Raw genomic sequence first — 9139 nt, 5'->3', positions numbered from 1 at the left:
TTGCCTAGGGTGCCAAAATATCTTGGTCCAGCCCTGGTTTGTATACCTATAAACTTGTCATGAGCTGAGGGGGCTCTGGCTAAATGTGAAAGGGCAGTTTGAAACAAAAGATCCTAAAGCAGGTGAATAAACAGCAGATGTAGCAAAACCAACGAGAAGGGTGAAAGGATATGGGCTCCATGAGTTTGTCTGCACATCACTTTGTAACAAAGCACCAGGTGATGAGTCTGATATCCGGGTGCCTTGTCTTTCTCAGTTGCTCAGCACTACCCATCAGACTAAAGAGCCTGTGTCGCGGCAGTTCCGAGCTCACAGGAGCAGCAAACAAGGCCAAGTTGCCAGTGAAATCACCCACTTAAGGGGCGGAGCGTGTCTACACGTGCTTCCTCTGACTGACTGAGCCATATAAACACACAGCAGAGAGGCTGCGGGCGGCTATGACCGATAGTAACCTCTCCTGTACAGCCAGTCCATCTATAAAAGGAACACCGAGTTAAAAACCTTCCAGTTTTTTTTACTTCTCTGAGAGGCAGAGAGGGGGAGATAGTGAGAAAACATATACACTCCGCACAGCAGAAGGCAACCAGCAGATCCTCATTGTCCTGACTGAAGAACACACAGCCCGGAGCATTACATTCATTCGCGTTGTGAATCTGATCTCTAACCGGGAGCACTTTGTAGCTAAGGATCTGGCAACGTTTTCCAGCGACCTTCCCTACTGAACGGGGCAAAGGTACAGGACCTTTCTTTTGTCATATATTTCATACAGTTATTATCCTGTAGGCAAGTGTAGTTCGTCTAACTTACACGGAATGGAATGTTTTTTTCAATAGTTCGGGCTGTGGAATCAATGCTAAATAATTAACAGCTTCGTGGCTGTTTTGTGGGCACTTTCCTGAGAGAATAAAAGTCACTCATCCGCTCCCTCCGCAGCTACTGCAACTTGTCCGGCTCCCAACACAGGACCCTTCTGTCACTGCCTCCATCTGTTGGACATCTGGCCTGTTGTAGCGCTGCCTATGGAAGCACTGCTCTGGCTGTACACTGGAAACTTGGCTAGTGCTAGCTGTATAAGTTCTGGTGTAGCTATGGCTGTCTTCTGTAAGCTGTTGTAGTGCTGGTTTATATAAACCAGGGTAATGTTGGCTCCCTAATTTTGCTGGATACTGTAAACCGGTGTAGCCCTGGCAGTGTAATCTCCTTTATTAAGTATCAATCTGGTAGTAGCTTTGTAATACCATTGCGAAGCAGACCGACCCCCCCAAATGGAACCTTGCAAGTTGTTTACTTGTCTTAAGAGCAGTCACATTGAGGAGGGAATAGTCATTAGTTTTTACCAACTCCCTTTATCCAATGGCAGCCAAATGCAGATCCAGGATGGTTAGTGTGTAGTTCATAAACACCAGGGGTTGCCATCACTGCTGTGTAGGGCTTCCATTGAGTGCTGATGTATCATTAGATGTACACAAGACCGTACACATCAGCAGGATGGACCTTGTTTACATTCAGCTGCTATTTTATAATAGAATCAGTATTTAGTGGGATGTACAGCAGATGGGGATGTGTTATGTCCAGTAAATATAACTGTGCAATATTTATTGTACATGCTTACGGTTTCATTGCAGTGTAAATTGGAACCAATAGTTGCTCTTACATGTCACCACACAGTGCAAGGCTATTGCCTTGTATATATTGCCTATGTACTGTAGATACCAGGTCTGGACTAGGAGTCCAAATAGGCCCAGGCATTACAGTACAGAGAGACCCAATCAGCTCCCCACCAGCCCAATAAATAGTGACTGTCTATGGCATTTTATGGCAGCCCCTGTGGCATTTGCCAGAACCCACAGATTGACAGTCCGGGCCTGATAGCTACATAATTATCTGCTATGAAACGTCTATTAACAGGCATCAAGCCCAGTATTTATCCTAGAGCTGTTTACATGTGCAGTGCCTGTAAATCAGTGTTTAGGGACTTGCTGCTTCTCGTTTGGCCACTAGTTAGAGCTGTTGAGATGCTGACAGAGGAAAGCAGCATTTGCACCAGAGTTACCTTTACTGTTCAAGCTGTGATCTCACAAAATAGAAAAGGGTACCAGGGTAAATCTGCCTGCTGAAAGTTCGGGTCTACTTAGTAGTGTACAGCATGTCCAGAAGAAGAAAACAATAATTTTATCCTTTAAACAAAATATATCTGCCAGTTTAGTTCCCATCTTATATGAATGGCACAGTTCACTTAGCACCTTTAAAAGCAGCTCATATGACTGAAGCTAGAATAAAAAAAAACTCCTATTTAATGATTAAACCTTATGTTTTGGATGTATACATATAAACAGTGCAGTTTAAAACAGTTGGAGGGCCCAAGAGTGTTACTATAGACTATAGAGGATGCAGTTGGGGCAAAAGGAATAAGAGGCCCAGTAGTACACTGACTGATATGCTGTTTATATTTCATGAAGGCATGAAAATGTCTTATTCCCAAAGTTTGTGGGACCCTTGCTTTGGATTGATTTCAAAACTCAGAATAGCAGCTATGTAATATGTGAGCGATTGTTTCTCCTATTTGTAATAATAAACCTAATGTTATGAACCTAATTGTGGTTAAAGTATTTGTCACTGGTAAGAAAGTTACCATTTGGCAGAGTGTGTACCATACACTTGTGTAAGACTTTGCAGATGTGGAGAAAGCAATTAAACTGGCTGCTTGCAAAAAAAAAAAAACATAGACTAACATAAAGGGCAAAGCTGGCTAACAACATGAAGTCTATTGTTTGGGCTAGTATTGCTGAGTGATAGGATGTTTTCCAGTGCTAGAGGAAGTTCTCCTAGTTATGGAATGTTTTCTATTTGTTTGATTTATAATGGCAGTAGCGCCCTTATCTTCACCTTACTTTCCTTAGAAGAGTCAGCAGTGTGTATACAATAGTGGGAATGCATTTCTATAGGTTGATTCTCACATTGGGTTTGTTGTTGCAAATGGGTCAGAATAAGTTTTGTCTTTGTCCTCCACCCCCACATTCGCCTTATTCAGTCACTACATTTTTACCTGAGCCTTGAAGGGCCCTTATCGCCTTTGGGCCCAATGCGTATTTATTAATTTAGTTCATGACCAGACTTGTCTTACAACTCGCAGAAAGGTTTCATAGGGCTATACAATAGGCAAGGAAATTATATTAGCTAGAACTTGGGGCTGCTGGAAATGTTTAGCCAGCACATTTTTTTTTTTGCACTTCAACTCCCATCAACTTGTCTTAGATGTTGGTTGATGGTTGAAGCTTTATTTCAAAAATAGTTGGAAAACCAGGGTCTGGCAAGTTATACGAAGAATTGTAAAAGTTTAATCATCCTTGGTTTCAATGCCTACAGAAATAGCATATGTTTAATAGGTCCAATTGTAGACACAATTTTATTTTTAAATACTGTTTGCTAAATGACAAACAATATGGAGAAATAATTGCTGTACTAATGTGACTTTCTGGAAGTGTTTAATTTTGTTTTCCTCTTCAGGATATAAAAGCAGATTTTGTTAAAAACATGTTTATGGGTAACAAGTGACTGTAGCCAGGTCAAGCTGTCTAAAAGTTTGGACAAATAAATGGGTTTGACAAGGTTGTGGACTTGTAAAAGACACTGTGACATTTTGGCTGGGATGAAAAGTTATTAACATGCTTGTGTCTCTGTAGGGCCTCCTGGACCGTTGCTGATTTGCTGAAACCTATAACTATTTCAGCTTTTAGGTTGCTTTTGTCAAGTGCAATACTGATTTTACAATTGTGATTTGTATTTACTTTCATATTGTATTTTGTGTAATGGTTTTATGTTGCATTTAGGTAAATACTATTCTGGGTATGTTTCTGAAAAATGTATCTTTACAAAGTCGATGCTGTTAAACATAGCTGGAGCAGTCGGCTAAGTCTTGCCATAAGACACTGCATGAAATGGTAGAACCAAGGTGGAATGCTTGCTGGTATTTACTAATCGATTACTTTTGGAAGCAGCACCTTGTAGATATTCGGTGCCATGCTACAATTTCACATATCTGTGTTTGGTTTTCTAAATTCTCTGAAAAGTGATGTGTGCTATATAAATACAGGATTAGTATTATTCATAATCAATTATTGGGTATCATGTTTCTTTCACTAGCTCCATATTTCCACATAGTATATTCCTAAAGTGAACCCTAAAATGGAAAGCTAATGGTGTATGGTTTATTTAGTTATTAGCACTGTATTTCAGTTCTGGCCAATACTGTGATGATCACTTGAAGGTTGTTCTATACGTAATCAACATTATCCCTCAATTTCTAACTGGAGTGGAATGTAGGTCCAGTGCAATAACAACTAATCAGTACAGTATTTAGCTTTGTGTGAGCTGCTGTTAAACTGAAAGTAAATGGCTGGTTGCTTTTGGTTATGGCACTGGAACAAATTGGCATCTCTGTTATAAAATACCTAGATTCTGTACAATACTCATATCAGACAAATGATGTTCACACATCATACAGCATAATGTTAACACAGGGATGTTAAACCAGCTGGATGTGGCCCTCCAAATGACTTCCAGTCTCATGAAAGAATCCATAAACTTCATGTGACATCAACAATATAGTTTGGCCAACAAACAGCGCCGGATTCGCTGGGTGGGCGCCCCTAGGCCGTGCGCTCCGAGCACTGGGGAGCACAGGCTTCCCACAGAGCGGCTGGGCGGCATGCCGCCCCCAAAAATGTGCCGCCCTAGGCCCGGGCCTATGTGGCCTAGCCACAAATCCGGGCCTGCCAACAAATCCATTGTATATTAAGACAGTTGATGGATATGGCCATTTGCAACCAGCATATTTGACTTGCCTACTGCCTTGATGATTTGACATGGTCAGTGGCGTAACCATCGGGGGAGCAGGGGGTGCAATTGGGCCAGGGCCCGCACCCCCGCAGGGCCCCCGGCAGTCACGCTGGCTGCAGTTGGCTGCACGGACGAGGGTGGGGGCCGGCTGCACGGCCCGCACCAGGGCCTGCCCCCACCTAGTTCCGTCACTGGACATGGTAGTGGTCAGCAGATTTTACTAGCAGTTCATCTCCACATTCTTAATACTTTTTTTTCAAGTATCCGTTATATTGCCCAATCCATGTTTTACCACAAATACATGAAAATGAAAGTAAGATATATTGGGGTTCAGTGCTAAATAAAGGCCAAGCTGATACTATATTGTCAATAAAGAATTACCTGAGTGTATGCTTTGCAGTTAGATCCTCAGAGACTAATCATGAGATTAATAAAGTATGTTGGTGAATAAGCTGTATGAGAAATGTGTTGGCATCTCTTATTTTAAGGTTATTTTCTTGTATGCAACTCGTATATCATGTTGCTGTAGTCCTTCAACCTGCATTGAACTGTAGCTCCCATTGGGTTAGTTGAGGATGATGTTACTAAGCTTTCACAACAGCTGATGGGGCATAGGTCTGACACCACTATATAACTGAAGTACAACCAAGGGAGGAGCTATAAACTTTGCAAGAATTAGTTACACGCGTCTGTTCTACAGCCAAGATATTCCAAATGACAATTTTGGCAAGACCTTTGTGCTTGGTGACATAAACAGCGAACAGATTTTATCCTTTCCTAGAGGAAGCTTGTGTTTGGACAACTGTATCAGGCACTGTGATTTTTGAGTAAAATATGGGATCACATCAACCTCCTAAGTCTGCATATCTACCAGGATTATTAAAGGCAGAGGTTGCATTCAGAGACATGCAGAGAAATATTAATCTTTCTGCTACGATTTCTGCAAAGAATGAACTGAGCTAAAGGAAGATCATGTGCTCACAGTATTATATTGTCTCCCAACCAGCAAACATTACACTTTCCCATAGACAGGATAAATAGTTGTTATGCAGCAAATGTTCAACGTACTAGGCATTTTATTAACATATATACTAAGCGCCAACATATTCTACAGTACTAAATAAAAAAATCTAGTAGCTGTTAAGGATTTGGATTTAGTTTGGCCAGGCACTTGGATTCACACAGATCACTTTTCTTCTAAATTCTCACTGAAATTTGACTAGGATTGAAGATATACGCAGGAGATAACAATATTATGCCTGGTTGAATTTGCAAAGCACATATGCTAATATGCATCATAGTCATATGTGCTGTGTATCATCAACATGATCTCCTTGGAAGAAGCCTTCTGGAACATACAATGTTTCACAAATGTTTCACATTCATGCTACATAGTGAAATTGTAAGGCCAATCAAGTGGAGCGCTCACCTCCCTAATACACACTTTTTGTAGTGCCAGGTGCTGTACTGTGAGACCCACCCCTGTCACTGGGTCAAATCGATATCCAAAAGAAAGCCAGCAGCACACTGAGTCGGGTTGCAGTTGTGTTCAAAAAGAATTATTTTATTAAGCCCATATGCAAAAAGGCAACGTTTTGAGCCTACTTGAGAAAGGGCCTAGTAGGCTCGAAACGTTGCCTTTTTGCATATGGGCTTAATAAAATAATTCTTTTTGAACACAACTGCAACCCGACTCAGTGTGCTGCTGGCTTTCTTTTGGACATAGTGAAATTGTGTGATAAGTGTAATATTGTAGTGACATCTGTGCTACTGTCAGTTTGCAAGACAAGCTTAGTTTGACTAAAATTGTAGACTGATGCTTATAGGTATAATTATTAAAGGAACAGTTCAGTGTGAAAATAAAAACTGTGTAAATAGATAGCTTGTGCAAAATAAAAAATGTTTCTAATATAGTTAGTTAGCCAAAAATGTAATGTATAAGGCTGGAGTGACTGGAAAGTAGCCAGAGCATAACTTCCTGCTTTTCAGCTCTCTAACTCTGAGTTAGTCAGCGACTTGAAGGGGGGCCACATGGTGCATATCTGTTCAGTCAGTTTGCAATTGATCCTTAGCATTCAGCTCAGATTCAAAAGCAACAGATATGACCCTTGTGCCCCCCCTCAAGTCTCTGATTGGTTACTGCCTGGTAACCAGGGTAACCAGTCAGTGTAAACCAAGAGAGCTGAAAAGCAGGAAGTATTGTTCTGGCTATTATGTTAGACATAAAGTCACTCCAGCCTTTATACATTACATTTTTGCCTAACTAACTATATTAGAAACATTTTGCACAGCCTATCTATTTACCCAGTTTTTATTTTTAAACTTAACAATTCCTTTAAAATTCGAATGCCAAAAACTAGAAAAATTCGAGTTTTTTTAATGTAAAATCTGGTTTTTTAGTGGAAAAAACAATTCAAATCTTTCACGATTTATTATACCTGAAGGATGGAAGAAGTCTGAATCCAAAAAAACTGGCATCTCAGACATGCTAAGGTTGTATATAAGTCAAAGGGAGAGGTCCCTATCCAATCCAAGTTTTCTGTGGTCTGCGCTGGAGTTATCCCAAAAAGACTTTTCAGGCAAAAATCCCAAAAAGACTTTTCAGGCAAAAATCCCAAAAATTCTGGCTTTTTGGAAAGAAACTTGAAAAAATGTACGATTTGGGACAAACTGAAAAAATCTTACGATTCAGATTTTCAGTTGATTTTATGGAGTTTGTCCTTGATTCGATTAAATTGTGCTTTTTTAATAATAAATAAGGTCACATTGAGTATTCTGGTTTGGGCAGCTGTTTTTTATTTTAATAAATTGGCAAAAAATTGGATTTTGATAAATAATCCCCTAAATGTAGTTTATTTCATATAAAGGTGCTTTTTAATCATTTGAGAATATGGGCAGTAACTTTCATGCTGAGAACATTCCATATTGTTAATTAGCGATGGGTTGTTTCTTACTGTGGCCACTTCAAAGTTTATTATACACAAGAACATGTAATTAACAGTTTCTAATTCCCCACATTCCTCACAATTACTTTTAAGACTTGATGGTGGTTGTTAGCTACTTTCTCAGGTTACTGCATGCACAGTTGTTTTTCTGGAGAAGTTTTCCTATGTGACTGGCTGATTAGGGTCTTGTCACATTAGCTGTCACAGAATGCACTACAAACAATATCCCCTACACCAGTCTTAAAGCCCCATGAGATCTATCTGTTAAAGATGCATGCCAAATAGGAGACAATACTATTTCACATTACCATGCACTAAATTGCTTCCCCTATAGCACAATTTATTGTTTGCCAGAGAATGCTATTCATTTGCATGAACTGGGATGTTTTAAATGTCAATATCCCACAGTTCCTGTGTATTACAGTTTGCTAAAATAAAAGGAAACTTGTTTCACAAAATGGTTTCCCAAACAGAGCTGCAGTAGAAGAAGCCCTTGGACAAATTGTCTGTTTAAAGAGATCATCATAACGTGAGATTCTGAACAGATACGACAGAAAGCTAAACATTTCCTGGCAGTGCTACTGTAACCATTTTGAGCAGTGTCCTCTGGGAATTGGCTGCTTCCTGACTAATGGCATCATCCTTAAAAACCCCATCACTGTCTGAGACATACTGCAGTTAGAGGAAATCAGTCACACCTTCAAGATGATCTTAGCTAGCTAATGTGATTAGGATTACACTAAATTAAAACTAAGGAAGGCATGATTTTTATAAAGACGCTCTTTATATTTTAGTTACGGTAATATAGGAATAGATACTTGTGAGAGGGCCATATAAGCTGTTTCTCAGTGCATATCATTGTCAGGGCATGCTCGAAGCCTAAAGGCAGCAAGTTTGACAACTTTGAATTTCTTATATGATATATGAAAAATGTGAGGCGCTTTACATTCTGGATAGTAAAGTCATCTATGCATTTATTAAAGAAGGATTGCATTGATGTAAGACCTTATATTCCTGAATGCTTGCTCCCAAGCTAAATTATCTAAATAGTGTTTATTATTAGAATAAAATTGCACTCCGCAGCCTAAAGTACAAGTTTAGGACTGACCATATGCTGTTTGGTTCCCTGTGCTAAACTAAAAAAAAGCAGTTGGTGCCCTTTGCCCAGATCTCACGCCACCAAACTGCTCTATGTGTACACCTGTGCTTATAGAAGGACTAAATGAAATTCTTATCTTAGATTGACTATGTTTGACATATTGGTCAAAGATTTAAAGAGCAATGTATGTCTGTAGTTATCATAATCCCAATAAATAGGGCGAGTTTTGCAAATAAAATCCGATTGCTTTATTCTG

General features: G+C 39.8%; 1 protein-coding gene across 4 annotated transcripts in view; it reads left to right on the top strand.

Moving 5' to 3' along the window:
- Positions 1-428: 428 nt before the first annotated feature.
- abca1.S (ATP binding cassette subfamily A member 1 S homeolog) overlaps positions 429-9139 on the top strand; it is a 69706-nt gene continuing 60995 nt past the window's right edge. For 2 of the 4 annotated variants that reach the window (XM_018243759.2, XM_018243758.2), the window contains exon 1: positions 429-733. The gene's annotated coding sequence lies outside the window, so the exon portion shown is untranslated. The remainder of the gene's footprint in view (positions 734-9139) is intronic. The other 2 variants (XM_018243762.2, XM_018243761.2) reach the window with 1 other exon arrangement.

Source organism: Xenopus laevis, chromosome 1S (assembly GCF_017654675.1).
Source record: "Xenopus laevis strain J_2021 chromosome 1S, Xenopus_laevis_v10.1, whole genome shotgun sequence".
NCBI lineage: Eukaryota > Metazoa > Chordata > Amphibia > Anura > Pipidae > Xenopus > Xenopus laevis.
The sequence above is the reverse complement of the archived record's forward strand: the minus strand, read 5'-3'. Positions and strand labels throughout refer to the sequence as shown.